Source organism: Mastomys coucha, unplaced genomic scaffold (genome assembly GCF_008632895.1).
Source record: "Mastomys coucha isolate ucsf_1 unplaced genomic scaffold, UCSF_Mcou_1 pScaffold6, whole genome shotgun sequence".
Classification (NCBI taxonomy): Eukaryota; Metazoa; Chordata; class Mammalia; order Rodentia; family Muridae; genus Mastomys; species Mastomys coucha.
The window spans coordinates 17,059,260-17,075,831 of NW_022196912.1; the positions used below are offsets into that span (position 1 = coordinate 17,059,260).

Below are 16,572 nucleotides of genomic sequence, written 5' to 3' on the forward strand. Positions count from 1 at the left end.
AAAAAAAAAAAAGAAAAAAAAGTAAATAAATAAAAATGTATGCACTCTCCTTGAATACAGAGGGCCATGTGTTTGATCATTAGAACTGTAAATAAGCAAAACAACAAACAACTAAACAAAACATGGGCAGGTAGACGATCATAAGATTTTTGGTTAATTTTGTGGGCGAGTTTGAAAATCAAAATTATTTGAGGAAAAGCTCATTACATTGAGCTTATTACTAGTTAAAAACAGATCAGACCCTTGCTACAACACTATGAGAACAAAACAACAGCAACAACAAAAACAACAACTACAATAACAATAAAACAAATTTTAAAGTTCTGGTACAATGTTTTTATTATATGTGATCAATAAGAGAAATGGAATTGCCTCTCATGACTTGGAGATATTGAAAGATAATTGGATCTTATGATAATACAATCATCTGTAACAAAATTCTGTAATGATTGTGAACTTACAAACAGGGCTCTGTCAGTGTATTTACATGGGATACTCATTTACATTTTCACTTGAAATTATAGTTTTTCCCTAAGTATATGATTAAAATCATGCAATTTTATTTTCAGCTTATTATCCATTGAAATTTTAAATTTTTTGTCTTACATAAAGCCTCATCATTGGTAATACCATGATGGTACTACATGTGAAAGTATCCAATGTAAACAGGAAAATGTTTAGAAGATGTGCAATTTCCTGACCCTCTGTACATCTCCTCTATTTCTTCCCATACCTGATTCTTCTCCACTTTTCCCCTCCCTTCTTCTTTTCTTCCCAAGTCCCTCCCACCCTCTACTTCCCTTGAATAATTTGTTCATTCTTTTAAGTAGGACCACTCTTTGGTCTTCCTTCCTCATGAGCTTCATGTGGTCCATGAGTTGTATCGTGGGTATTCCACACTCTTTGTCTAATATCCACTTATTAGTGAGTACATATCATATGTGTTCTTTTGTGATTGAGTTACTTCACTCAGGATATATTTTCTAGATCCATCCATTTGCCTGCAAATTTCATGAAGTCATTGTTTTTAATACCTGAGTAATATTCCATTGTATAAAATGTACCACATTTTCTGTATCCATTCCTCTGTTGAAGAACATCTGGGTTGTTTCCAGTTTCTGGCTATTATAAATATGGCTACTATGAACATAGTGGAGCATGTGTCCTTGCAGCTGGGTCCTCAGGTAGTACTGTGTCCAATAAAAAAACGAAAGAAAGTTAAAAAGATAACAGAAAAAATATTTAGATATCACCCATAATTTCTTGATGTTAGGTATTCTTACAGATGCAAGATGTAATCTCAAAGTTATTTTGGTTTATTTTTCTCTGATGAGTAATGGACCGTTTTATAAGTATGGACTAAACACATATTTCTTCTTTTGAAAACATTTTTTTTGTTCCTCTATTTTAAGATTTATTTATTTTTTTTTTTATCTATGTACTTATTTCCCTTTCTTTTAATTTGAGTTCTCTATCAGGCTATAGCTCAGGCTGTAGCTCTGGTACAATTGTTAGTGGACCCACATGAAGACCAATCAGCACACATCTACTCCAATTGTGTAGAGGGTCTAGGTACCACCCGTGCATGTTCCTTGGTTGTGGTTCAATCTCTGTGAGCTTCCATGAACCCAGTGTAGTTGATTCTGTAAATCTTCTTGTGGTGGTATCTTTCCTTGTGGAAAAGCTCATTACATTGAGCTTATTACTAGTTAAAAATAGGGCAGATCCATGTTATAACACCACGAGAACAAAACAACAGCAACAACAACTATAACAACAACAAAGAGTTATTTTAAAGTTCTGGTACAATGTTTTTATTATATGTGATCAATAAGAGAAATGGAATTGTCTGTCATGACTTGAAAATATTGAAAGATAATTGGGTCTTATGACAATACAATTATCTGTAACAAAATTCTGTAATGATTGTGAACTTACAAACAGGGCTCTGTCAGTGTATTTACATGGGATACTCATTTACATTTTCTTTTGAAATTATAGTTTTTCCCTAAGTATATGGTTAAAATCATGCAATTTTATTTACAGCTTATTATCCATTGAAATTGTAGCTCTATTTTTGCTATTTAAAAGTTTCTCTAGAAGTGCAGGCTTAATTTTTAGAAAAAGTTTCTTGCACATTTGCACTGAATTCATTTGGGTTTTTTCTTCTTCTCTTGGCAGGGAGTCATGAAGTCAATGTTAAGACATTTAGTATTAAGTTGTGGATTGACTTACTGAAGTGATCCAACTTTTTACATGAAATTGGATTATCCAGCATCCAGGAACCAAGTTCATGGGAATGGATGAGTGGGAAGGTTCTGGTTTTCATGTTATTTGTTTGTTGTGTTTTTTTTTTTGTTTTTAATAAGTCTAATAATCCTGTTGTTTTAATTTTTCTTATTTTAATGTGAAGAGACTCAAAGACAACTCTTCTTTAAAAACTAACTTTTAGAAGCTCTAGAGTTTTATATTATTGGTCTATTAGTTCATTCTCATTATGGTTAGAAGAAGAAAGTCATGGCAATGGACTAGCATCTGAATGCCTTACATCCTGATCCATAAGCAACAAAGGCAGATAGAGATAGACAGACATACATACAGACAGGTAATAGACAGATAGATACTGGGCTGGCATAGGCTTTTGAAATCTCAGTGTACACCTTAGTAACATAGTAACACATCTTCTTTAACATGAACAGAATGCCGAATCCATACTAAATATTTTCACTAAGTTGGGACCAAGATACCCTTGAATGTATCCACATGAGAGGTGCTTTTTGCCACAACAATGCTGTAGGAGCATGAGTTGTGTAGAAAATTAACAAATGCAAATATAAAGAATAATCTATGTAAGTAACTAATTAATTTCAATAGCTCTTTCTACCTGTTATAAAGCTGACATTCCTTCTCTAGTTAAAAATCTAAGGGAATTTGTATTAGAATTATCTGTGAGAATATCAAACAAAGGTTTCAATTTTCCTGTAGTAAGCTTTAGATAGGGACGAAGCCAATTGATATCACCTAATAATTTTTGAAAATCATTTAAGGTTTTTAATCTGTCTCTACGAATAACTATCTTTGGGAAATAACAGCTTGATCCATGAGTGTAAAGCCTAAATAATTATATGGATCCTGAGTTTGCACCTTTTCTGGAGCTGTCTGCAGTCCCTTTTTCATTTAAAGCAACTTGTAAGTCTCTATAACATAAAAGTACATCCTGAGGATTTTTTTTTCTTGCTAATAGGACGTCATCTGTGTAGTGGGCAATATATATCATTGGACATTTTTTCCTTATAGGATCAATGAGTTGTGCCACAAATTTTTGACATAACATAGGACTATTAGCCATTCCCTGAGGAAAGACTGTCCATTGATATCTTTTCATAGGTTCTTTAAAATTAATATATGGAACACTAAAAGCAAATCTCTCACAATCCTCAGGGTGCAAATGAATTATAAAGGAACAATCTTTTAAATCCATAGCTATTTTACAAAATCCTTTAGGAATTGCCACTGGAGATGGAAGTCCAGTTTGCAATGTTCCCATAACTACCATTGTTTTATTAACCTTTCTTAGATCTTGTAAGAGTCTCCATTTACCTGATTTTTTTCTTGATGACAAAAATTGGCATATTCAATGGGGAATTGGATTCCCTCAGATGTCCTGCCTCCAATTGCTTCTGCGCTAGCAAAGAAGCAGCTTCTATCGTTTCTTGAGATAAAGACCGCTGATCAACCCACACCGGAATATTATTAATCTACTGAATTTTATCTGCATGGGGGCACAGGCGAGATAATGGCCATCAGGGAAAATGTTTCAAACCTTTACTATTAGAATGAGGCTTAGGACCCCCAGATGTTCTAATGTCCTGTTTTGACCTCTGCTTATTAGTTATTTCATTAGGGCTGCACAAGACAAGACCCATTTGTGACAACAGATCTCTTCCCGACAGAGTAACAGACAAATTTGACATAGCATAAGGCTGAATTTGTCCTGAATTACCTTCCTCATCTCTCTAGGCTAGAAGCTTAGAGCTTCATTTTGGCTTATTAGCATAATCAATTCCTTGAAGATGAGTATTTGTCTCAGACAAAGCCCAAGTTGAGGGCCAGTCTTGGCCTCTAATGATAGTCACATCAGCTCCAGTATATATTAAACCTTCAAAACTTTTTCCTTCAATAATTAATTTAAGATTAGGTCTTTTACTAGTGATAGATTGTACCCAGTAAACATCAGAAGAACCAAAAACAACTCTGTCCTCTCTCATTATTAACAAAATTAGAAGGCATTGGACAAAGAGGGATTAAAATAAGCAGAGCAATTCTCTGATTAGCAGGTGCTGTAATGACACCACGAAGTGAGGAAGCCATAATCTTAATCTCCCCCTGATAATCTCGGTCAATAACACCTGGATAAATCTGCAATCCATTCACAATCACGCTACTTCTCCCAATAATAAATCCCCAAGTCTCTGTGGGCAAAAGCCCAAAAACTCCAGTGGGCAGAATTTGAACTCTTATTTCTGGCATTAATACTGTGTGGCAGGTGGAACAAAGGTCTAATCCTACACTTCCTGGGCTTACCCTGAAAAGTTCAAAGATGGATTTCCTTGGCTGGGTGGCAGCCTCATGGCCCCATATGCTGCCTGTTGTTTTAAAAAGGGGGCCCGGGGCTGGCCCCTCCACTTGTTTCCCTACCAGGTATTGTCTTGAAAGCCTTTTTTAAATCTACAATCTCAGCCAGATGGTGGTGACACACACCTTTAATCCCAGCACTTGGGCGGCAGAGGCAGGCGAATTTCTGAGTTCAAGGCCAGCCTGGTCTACAGAGTGAGTTCCAGAACAGCCAGGGCTACACAGAGAAACCCTGTCTCAAAAAACAAAAAACAAAATCAAATAAATCTACAATCTCTGGCCTAATGCTTCCCTCTCCTGCAACGAGGACAGATTCTCAGGGCAGCGCCTGCCTGCTGCCTGCTTGTGGCTCCTATTTTCCTAGGGCAATCATTTTAAAAGTGATTCAGACTTCCACATATAAAACATCCTTTATTCTCCTGCCTTTGCGCCAGGATCTCTTGAACCATAGTTCCCTGCAATGCAACTGCCATAGCCAAACCTTGATTATAGGAAGGTCCAATATCTGCACAATGGCAAATATATCCAGATAAATCCAGTTGACCCTTTGTGGCTGAATAGTTGCTCTGCATGTTGCATTAGCATTTTCATAAGCCAACTGTGTAGTAAGCAGACTGTTAGTATGAGATTCTCCAGGGATTCTGTTCACTGCTTGCTGTAACCTGGCTATGAAATTTTGAAAAAGCTCCTCTGGACTTTGTCGGATGCCAACTAGACTTCCACCAACCTCACCTTTCATAGGTAATTGAATCTAAGCCCTTCTCACTGCCATTGCAATTTGTGCATATACACCAGGAGGATACTCAATCTGTCTAGAATTTCCTGTCCTTCTCCCAGGAACATGTCTAGATTCCATTCTGGATTACCTGACTGAGCATTCCACACAACTGTCCTTTTGCTAATTTCCCGCCATTCTGAACTCCAAAGTAAAAAATCACCTCCTAGCAATGCAGCCTTACATAAAGTTCTCCAATCTTGAGGTGTTAAATTTGACTCTATTACATTGTCCAAAAGTGCCTGTGTAAACGAGGCATTTGGATCATACTGAGACACCTCTTCTTTTAGATCTTTTATTATCTTGAATTCTAATATCTAATATTGCCTATATCTCTCATTTTGCTGATCAAGCCTTTCCACGACAGGAAGCACTAGCACTCCTGAAGTATCCTGCCCGTTTTTCACGAGCCTGATTAATTGCTCTCTCTAAAGGTGAATAGCCTGTCTCTAGATAGCTGTCCTTTCTTTTGCCCGATACCACCTTTAGCTCATTCAACTCATTATTCAATTTCTTCAACTTGATTTCAAACTCCAATTTACTTAATTGTAAATCTCTCTGAGCCTTCTCTCCTATCATAGTAGACATAGAAGAAGCAGATGATATGATAGTGGACCTAGAGGGAGCAGATGATGTGTATGAATGCCACTCCTCTCCATGAGACCTAGTAGATCTGTTTTCTGAGGAAGTATTTTGACTCTCTTAGCTTTCTTTATCTGTGCTCTCTGAGTCCTATGAGCTCGATTCACTTTCTGATGCTCTCTCTCTCTCCTCTATGATCTCCTGTACAAGTACTCAAAGGTGGAGAGTGAATCTGTCCACCTCATTATTTTTTTCTCAGAGCTCTTCCAATTTTTTCCCAAGTCTTTTTATTTAACACTCTTTCTTCTTGAAGCCATGGGCAACATGGTTCCATCTCATCTGAGAGATGTTTCAGTGCATCTTTTTCTACCGTGATTTCTCATGCCTGAAGCAATCTATATTGCTGCAATTCATATTGCTGCTTTTTGATTCATTCGAACCCATCCTCACTGTCACACCTCCTAGGTAAATTAAAGCCGGGCCAGTGCAAACTCAAGTTAGCCCCGTACCCTTCTTACATGGAAATACTTCTACAATACAAAAATAAGGCCAGCGCTAGCATAAAAACTACCTACCGTGTAGAATGGTGTTCGACTTTTATCCATTTCTTCTGAATTCTTTAGGCAGAGCTCTGCTTTGACAGTGTGTCCTTTATTTATCCTCCGTTTTTGAGTCCACGAGTCCAGGTGCCATCTGTCTGAAACTGTCCTGCAGTTTCACAAACTTGGGTTCTCTCAGAAGAAGGACCAAAGGATCTGAATACAGGGTTTGAGAACAAGAGAAACACAGTGCCAAGTTGTGCCCCAATCAAGGCTTCGTACTTTACTTATGGTATATATATATATGAAAAACTGAAACTGAATCTCTAGGTTGCATGATATTTGCATAACATAAACACTGCAGAAGAAGTCAGGCACCAAGGTCCCCACAACTCGAAGGTCTGCAGGCAGTAGGCATGTCTGTATCTCAGTGTGAATTTCCAGGCAGCTGCTCCAAGGAAGAACTGAAAGTTGTAGAGAGCTTTTGTCTTGGTTCCCCAGGTGGTAGCCTCCAAGCAGGGACTGCCAGACTCCAGTCTGAAGGCTGAGCTGAAGTGGGGAGGTAATACCTTTCTAAGACTAAATCACTTTTTGACTGTAGCTGACTGTGCCTGTGTCCTTTTGAGGCACAAAACTGCACTCTCTTGCATTTAGCATCTCATTGTTAAACAGCAGGGTATTAAGTAAAGGATTAATTGCTAGACCTTCCAGATTCCTCTCACATGTCAGGCCACGGGAAAATTTAGAGCATTAAACTTAAATTCAACCATTTGTTTGGCCTGTGGTTAATGGTTTTAGAATCTCTTGGAATGTTCTCTGAGTAGTAGATGCCTGATTCCTATCTCTGAAGCAATTAACACAGAACATTAAAGGCTGGCAGAGTTCTCATTTTTGACTATCAGAAAGAACATTTAATAGCAATGTATTAGAAAAGAGCTTGACAATTACTCAATCATATAGGATCATCATTAAGGATTGAGAAATCACCTATTTGTCTACACAACATCACCACAAGACAGTACACTTTGTTGTTCTGCAGCAATCTGCTCAAAAGTTTAGGCTAATACTTAGTGATTGTTATATATATTTAATAATGACAGGAAAAAACATATTAATAACAGGAATCTTTCCTAAAATGGATTTCTCCTGGGACTTGCCTATCAGAGAAAATCAGTCATAGATTTTAATCCAAGGCAGACTCATCCCGGGAAGACTACCTGCTAGTTTTTAGCTTCTACTTGTTGGCTACTAACAGTACTACAGGTCATATCTGTTCTTTGTGACTTTCTAGAACTTCTTTATTCTAGTATCCTTAAAGCCAGAGCCATGTGAAAAAAGTTGACAAGTTCTGCTCCTTTCTTGGTCCCCATAGCACCATCCTTGAATTATATTTGTATAAGCATTCAGTCGTTAATGTTTTCCAGTGCTGCTGCTCATGATTTCCTTTAATTTATCTTCACAGATTAGTTTAGTTGGGTTCAACCTTACCCTAAAGTTACTACCTTTTATTCAATTAAGTATCAGGCCTTTCTTTAAGCTTTTCACCTACTTGACCACAGTGCTTGGATGCAATTATATTTTTTGTCCTCAAAAATACACATTTTAAATTTCTCTTTGCCACTCCTATTCCTTTTCATTGTATATGTGCACGAAGTTATTCTTCCTCTTCCTACAGTATGCTGCTGCTGCTGCTGCTGCTGCTGCTGCTGCTGCTGATGATGATGATGATGATGATGATTTTGGCCAAAATTTCATAAGAAGGGTCTTCAATATTACTCTTCCATGCTCCTACTAGAGTCATTAAGTCCGCTTAAAGGTTTCAACTACATTTCTAGTTTAAACTCCAAACATTTTCTATATTTGAGAAACAACATTGTGATCACAAAATAACATAGTCCTAGTACCAATGTCTATCTTACTTATAGTTACTGTTTGCTATGAGGAGAAGGCATGAGCAAAAAAGCACTCTTCAAAGAAAGTTTTAATTTGGGGGCTTGTTTACAGTTTCAGGAAGTCAGTCTGTTCTGTTTGTTGTTGTTGTTTTTGTTTTGTTGTTGTTGTCTTTATTTGCTTTTGTTTTGCTTTTTAAGAAAATCTCAATCATTTGATTTTACCAATGAAAACTCAGGAGTCATATGCTGTAGTGAAAGCCTGCTGGCTCCAAGAGCAAACACTCAGCTGACCTTCCTCATCAGCTGACACCCAGAAGGAATACACTTCTCTCACACCATTTCAAAAAACATTCCTCAAACCAAATGTTCCTTCCTTCTACTTCCTGCTTGTCTCTATATCCATCCCCCTGACTCCCTCTGCCTCTCTGTCTTTTCGTAACCATTCTGTGTTCGCTTCCTGTCACTTGGTTGCTTGCTATGCCTCTTGACCTATGGTTGATTTTATTTAATCCTTTTTATAATATTCAAGGAGTAATCTTTTAGATGAAAAGTATATTCTAAGGCTGAGCCACACCACAACTTAAAAGATTTTTTCGCAGTTATTAACACAATCTCATGACTCACAGTGTGATCAAATATCCTACAATATTAATCTATCAGCATTATTGTGGGAAGCATGATGACCTGAAGCCGTAGCACTGGACCCAGAGCTGAGAGCTTTGCATTTTGATCTGAAGGCAGAAGGCAGAGAGAAAGAGTAGGCCTGAAATGACTTTGAAACCTCAAAGCCTACCCACCCACAATGACACGCTTCTTCCTACAAGATCACACCTATTCCAAAAGGACAACACATCCTAATATTTTGCAAAAATTTTTACTAATTTGGGACCAAATATACAAACATATGAGCTTATGAGGAACATTCTCATTCAAACCACTACACTTATATATATATTGAATCCATTTTCATGGATTAATGCTTCAGAAATGTCTCATTTCTGATTATCATCAAATTGGTGATTTGACTATAACCTTTTGAGTTTTAAAGAATATAAAATATTCAAACTGTAATACAGAATAAAAAATATAAAATTCTAAATTCCCTGTTCTACAAGACCTTAAGGATTGACAGAACTGGGGTGATTAAGGAATGCAGGAAAAAGAGACTTTCAGACTCATATACAGAAAACGTGCTTACAGGCGGTTTGTGCTGTCTGTGTTAGAGAACATGAAAAACAGAAGTTACCTGGAAACTCTGCATACATCAGAACCAAGAAGGTGGGCTTAGGGTGCAAACTTATAAAGGTGACAGATGGTGCCACAGGTGTTGTCCATGCCTCTCTTCTGCACTCTTCTCAGGCATAGCATCTATCCTCTTCTCCACACTCCCCAGGCATGGTGGATTTTTTTCTTCTCTTTCTCCTCCTGGTCCCAAGCCCAGGAATCATGAAACCTTAACTTGGGTGCTAGCATCTTTACTTACCAATCCGAGCAATATGGGGGCAGGTTCCCAGCAGCTACACATACCCTTTCCACAGTTCCTCATGCCATTCCTCCTTACCTCAGTAACTCAGATGGCTTCAGACAGAGCCTAGTTTCTATACTGTATGGTTAAGCCAACAGTCTATATATTGATGGGCAATTTCAATTTTGCTAATCATATTAATTTACTAGTATACTTTTATTCACATAGTAGCAGATATTTCCATTCTAAGTTCAAATACAATGAAAAACCTCTGCAAACTAAAACATGTTTATCAGCTCCACATTTTTAGGAAATGTGATTTTCTTTTAGTATTAGTTTTAGATAGTATTTGGATAGTTCTGATGGCCAAAAGGGCAGTCAACCAGCTGGATTCTTTGCTATTGTGCAGCAGGGATTGGTACGTTCAATTATGTGATTTATCTATTTATTTCTGGAAAAATGGCATCTAAATGATATCAAAGTTACATATTTCATTGGTAACCGATATGAGAGGGAAATAGTTCATGAATTTTGTGCATAACAGTCAATACCAGGGGTGTTATAGTACTGTTAAAAGCAACCCTTACCACTAGTAACATTTGGTTAGTGTAGTAAGTAACAAATATGCAACTTAAAAACAATAAAACACAGTTATGTTAGAGTATGACTTTACAAAATGTCTAGGTCACTTTTTGATGTACTCTTTTATAAAGTAAGAATTTTAAATAACTCTAGAGCAGTAGTTCTCAACTTTCCTAATGCTGTACCCCTTTAATACTGTTCCTTGTGTTGTAGTACCCCTAACCATAATATTACTTTGTTTGTCCTTTATAATTCTTATGTTGCTACTGTTATGAATTGTAACGAGATCCCTTATATGCCAGATATTTGATATATGTCTTCCAGAGGGGTGGTGACCCACAGGATGAGAACCACATCTCTAGAGACTGAATGTGCTGGAATGATAAGGCAATGGATTGAACTCAGATCCTCATGGTTACACAGAAATCACCTTACCCACTGATATATTACCACCTCCACAGACCTAAACATATATCTAACATTTCTAAACTACATGTACTTACTGTGTGCATTTATGGATGTGTGGTGGTCAGAAGATAGCTTGTAGAAGTTGGTTTTCTCTTCTCACATTGTGGTTCCACCAGTCTACTGGCTTAACTACCAATGTATTTACAAACCATATCACTTAAAATTATATTTTAAAAGTGATACAAGGGTATTTCCATGCAAATTAAGTGAAATAATTGGCAGTTGGCACATACTTAAAAAAAAAGTGTACCAAAATGGGATGTGAAAAAAGAATTGATTGATAATAATTTGAAACTATAAAACATTTGAAACCAAGTAGTTCTAGAAAATTAGTTATACATGATGCTGTTAATTGTGCAAAATAATAATAGAATTCATTGGTGTTAAAATATGCATGCACACTTGAAAAGTTCCACAAAACAGCATTAAAAACAGAGTCATTGAAATAATGAATCTTAAAGTCATCATATCAACAGTAAGAAATAGAACAGTAAATGCTGACTGTAATAACTCAAAGTTTGTTGTTATAATCGTTGAAGTACTTCTAAAATATGTAGCTTACAGTCTAATTAAATGAAAATAGATCAATAATAAAATAACTCACAAAGATAATGAAAGAACATAAAATGTTTGGGACAAACAAAGACAAAAGTATAGCTCAATATAGAGCCCGATATATCAAAAATATATTCAGGGGAAATTGATAAAAGGATCTAGTTAAACAGAAAATAAGACTTTACTTACATCCCAAAATATAGCAATCACATAAAGGTAAAATTGTAAGTTTGGAAAGATGGCTCATATGCCCAATCAAATAAAACAATCAAACCAAAATAAAACAAAACACAATGAAACAAGAACAACAACAAAACTGAGTCTCTCAGTAGAACCATCAAAGATTTCATCACAAGACACATGGCAAGATATAATTAGCAGCAGGTCACATCCCAGAGATGAACAAACTAGCAACAGAGGTATAGAATGTATAAAAGATAGAACTGTAGTATCAGTGAGAAATGACACTTTGATAACTATAGTGAAAAACAGTAGTTGAACTCTCGGTCACTGAGAGCTTAAACAGGCATACCAATCCAAACTAACAAATGGATAGAGGAGATGTATTATGATCACACATGTGCCTGTTAAACTTTTATGTGCACACAAATGACAGATTAAAATCTACTTTCAAAGGAAATACAAAACATACATGGTTGTAACTTTAGACATCATATCATGTGCAATTGCAATGTTTTTACATTCATTTATTGCTTGAAATTGGAAAATTTAACTGTAGGAAATCTGTAAGTCAGCACTAATTTAAATATCACATATCTAAACTTGTTGAATGTAGGTGAAACTGTGGTTAGCAAAAACTTTATCTAAAAATTCATACATTCAAATAAAGTTTATAAATACTCATTATGTATAGGTACCTATTCTATGTAGGTATCCATCATGACAAATTAGATGAAAAAATTAAATACACCAAATCTAGAAGGAAGAAAATAACATTTATAAGAAAAAAATCTTGTGAAATAAAATATATAGTTAAAATCAAATAACAACAATTAATATATATTATAGAGTACTCTTTGAGGTCATATACACTTAATGTGTTCATGGCAACAAAAGAAAAATAAAAATAATAGAGGAGAAAATGGAGGACGAGAAGAAAAATCTTGTTTGTATTGCTAGCTGTGACAAGAAACCTCAGTCCATATACTGAGCAGTTACAGAATATGAGTATCTATGAAAACTTATTTTGCTTATAAATTTAAAACTGTATGTGGAATGCATAATCTACAAGGAGTTTGAAATGTACTAGAACGGAGGAAAAAGGAATAAAAATATACCTCATCATTTTATATTACATTGACTAAAATTTCAGCTATTTATCTTCACTAAAGAATAACTCCAAACACTGAGCATTGCTATTACAACAATCTCATATGAAATGTTCACGAGCAAGGAAGTATAAGAAACATTTATAAATCATTTTAAAGGGATGTCATAACATTCATACCAAATTATGATGAGGATTTAAAATATAAGGAAAGTATACAATCATTCCTCACATAACATAGGTGTTAGGACAAAAGCAGGAGCAAGAAGGAGGGTAAGAGAGAGTTCCCAGCAGTGGACTACATGAGAAAGAGGCCACACAATCAGTGTAGTACGTTATTTCAGGCAACAAGAAAACAAACCAACTCCAAGATACTGGTACACAGGCATATAATCTCAGAATTAACATGGTTAAAGCAGGGGGATTGCTATAAGATTTGGGCTACATAGAGACTTTATTTCAGATTAAATAAATAGAGGATGGGTAAGTAAGTGAGTAAGTAAGTAAATATTTGGATTTTTTTTTGACTTGTACTTGCACAGGTTTTGTGAATATTATTGCAGTCATTGTGAGTTTAGATGGGCAACTGTCCTGTTTTGTCCAGAAAACAGTTATTGTTTGTCGCCGCCTCACTGACCAACAGAAATAAGGAGGCAACCATGAACTCTTCTCCAGGCAGTTTATTCAGGAACCTTGTACTACAGAATCATTCATTCATCTCTCCTCCCAGCCCCCAGAACTCGCGGGTTAAATACTTTCCCTGGTCCCAATCAGCATCAACTATGCGGCAAAGCATAATAGGCCACGAGAAATCATGCCAGCTTGCATCACAAACTGGAGGCGCTCAACTTTTCTAAATAAGGACTTGTTTATCTTGATGCTCCAAATAAAGACTTATTTATTGTGGTGCTCTCTGCTCTGGCCAGAGGCCAGGCGCCATATTTAGGGTGGCAGCTGCGGCTCTCCACAATTCCACAATTGTTGATTTTGAAGTCCTCCTCTGCCTCTGGCTTTTACAATCTTCCTATCTCTTCTCTGACATTCCTTGAGGCTTGAGTTGAAGGATGTGATACATGACACCCATTTAGGTTTCATACTCCATAGTATTTTTCTGTCCATTGACCGGACTGTGCAATTAACATCTACTAGAAGCAGCTTTTCTGGTGGATATTGAGAAATGAAGTGTTTTTAATCTGGAGATCCTAAAATCTCTCCATGATAAACATATCAGTTAATATAAGTCCAGTTTTATACTGTAAAGTATATGGATTGAGTCTCTCATTGAATTTTTCACAGTAAAATAGTAACCCATGTCAAAACTATGAGTGGTTTTAAGCTCAACCAAGAATTTATGTGATGCATATTGAAAATTCTATCCTCATTTATTCCTTCTTATAAAACCACTGTAGGTGGTGTTTCACTATATTGAGGCAGTTGATTTAGATAAAAGAAAAGAAAACAAGAAACAATCCAGAAGAGGGACAAAGCAAATTCCCTGGGGCAGAATAGGAGAAAATCATAGAGATTATTAGTTTGAAAGCCAACATAGTAAACAGTCCATGCTAGAACAGAAGTTGGTTGATGCTTAAAAGGATAAAATAAAGAATTAGAATTGCAAATTATCACTATAGTTGTTATAAAACTGTTAGCTGAGGCCAGCAAATTTATTTAAGTATGCAAAAAATGCTAAACAAATGCAAAAGTAAAATGAAACTATAATTAACTCTAAGGGAAAATAATCTAACAAAATTATTCAGTGAACAATATTGCAGAGGTGTAGTGCTGGATAAACTAATTGTCGATTTAATCAAAGGGAAATGTAGTTGTGTTAAGGAGATGGGAATAGGTAAGTGGAAGTCAGTAAAATTGGATAATCACTTACCAAGCAACGTGGTCATTTTATAATGTTGAATGCTAAGTACTTTGTAGATACCAAAGAATAGTAATTCATATTTTAAAGTATCTACATATGAGAATTTCTGAAATACAAATGCATTATGAAGGTAAGAAACAAACTAATATCACAGAAAGTGCGACAAGAGACAGAGAGAATAAATTTGGTACTATTTTACTTATGGAGCTGTTTCTTTCTGGAATAGGCTTTTTTTGTTATTGTTTTTGTTTCTTTTGTTTGTTTGTTTTTGTTTTTTTTTTTCAATAAACCCTGTAGTTCTTAGTACAGGCCAAAACTTTTTTCATGGAAGGACACATGTTTACATTTAACAACTTCATTAAATATCTCTCATTTAATGAGCTAGTGGGTGAGTGGAAGAATACTTCATTAATCATTGTGTGAGCTTAGTTAGATTTTGACTTACAAAGCATCTCAGAGTCATTAGCATTATCCTACAAACCCTGGATTTTCAGAAGTGAAACCACTGAGGAAAGCAAGATCCAGCCATGTTCTTTATGGGATGCTGCTGAACCCCAGAGCACACTTAGCTCTATGTTTCCAGCCCTCCTCTTCTCCACAGTGCTTTTTAGAGTGTAGGATAATATAGCACTGGACAATTAAGGGATCTCTATTTATTTTGATTACAAATTACATTTTTGCTTATTATGCATATTTAGGCCAGGAGTGATAGCTTTTGAATTATACATGTTGAGTGATTATATTATTTCTGAATTTAATTTGAATTCTAGGGGGAATCAAAACTCCTTGTAGATATATTGGTACTTTGCTCTGTTGACACTGTCTACCACAGAGATATTACAACTGGGCATACTTTGTCAGTCCCTTCTCAAATGGCATAAGGCATTACCTCTCCTTTCCTTCATGATTTGTCAGAGTTGATCATTAAATGACAATTTTCATCAGTCATGATGGTCTTTTCTTAATTTCCATATATTTATTCTTGTAGCATCCTAAACATCCACTTGTGATTAACCCAAGTTGTCATGTACAGTCAGATGTATTTGTTGCTTCCAATCATAAGCAGACCATAAGACATGTTCGCATTCTTTATCCATAAACCTACTTATAGTATGTTCTTAGGTAAGATCATGTGTCAAGTAACTCCAAGAAAGAAGAAAATTTCAATTTTATTTTCCCATGTTATTTTAAAAATCTTATTTATATTCTGCATTTTTGGTAAATTACCATCTTACCTTTACTTTATACTAAACCACTTTACTATTTTTTGACATGAAACATTTGCTTAAGATTTTATTTGTCAACTCTATCTTCCATTTCTGCCATGATTTAATACATAGTCAGTTAGTGGCTAAGCTAGGCCTTGTGCTCTCCTACAGTCTTCCTTAGATTGCTTGCAATTGGCACTATTATCTGTCAGGACAGTGCACCTCTGCCTTACGATTTTCTTCACATTCCCTTGTGGCTTCTTTCCTTCTGCAGTGGTGTCAAGGTTCAAAGGGAAAGCAAGAGTAGGCAATGTCAAGTGGTAACAATTTTCAACTACTTCCTGCTTATCACATGGCAATTTCTCACTAGTAAATGTCAGTTACCTGACTATGACCAGATTCCAGGACCTAAGAGATTGGCTCTAACTCTGAAGAAGAATTTTCATCATAGAGTAGCCAAGTTTTTTCTTCTTCTGTTAATTATATATTTTAATACTGGGTATAGAATCCAAGGACACACACACACACACACACACACACACACACACAGACATGCTGGTGCAAATCAATGTTCACTAGCAGTGCTTTTTTCCTTTCCTATTAATTTTTGCATTTTTCCTACCCTGGGGTCCAAACACAGTGCTCTACACATGGTAAGTGTTTGGTCTACGAATAAACCACAGATCCTTCTTCTTTTTTTTTTTTTTTTT

General features: G+C 35.9%; 1 long non-coding RNA gene across 1 annotated transcript in view; it reads right to left on the bottom strand.

Moving 5' to 3' along the window:
* LOC116080169 overlaps positions 1 to 1,065 on the bottom strand; it is a 30,692-nt gene extending 29,627 nt beyond the window's left edge. The window contains exon 1 of the long non-coding RNA XR_004114342.1: positions 1,035 to 1,065. This is a non-coding gene — a long non-coding RNA (uncharacterized LOC116080169). The remainder of the gene's footprint in view (positions 1 to 1,034) is intronic.
* Positions 1,066 to 16,572: the final 15,507 nt, after the last annotated feature.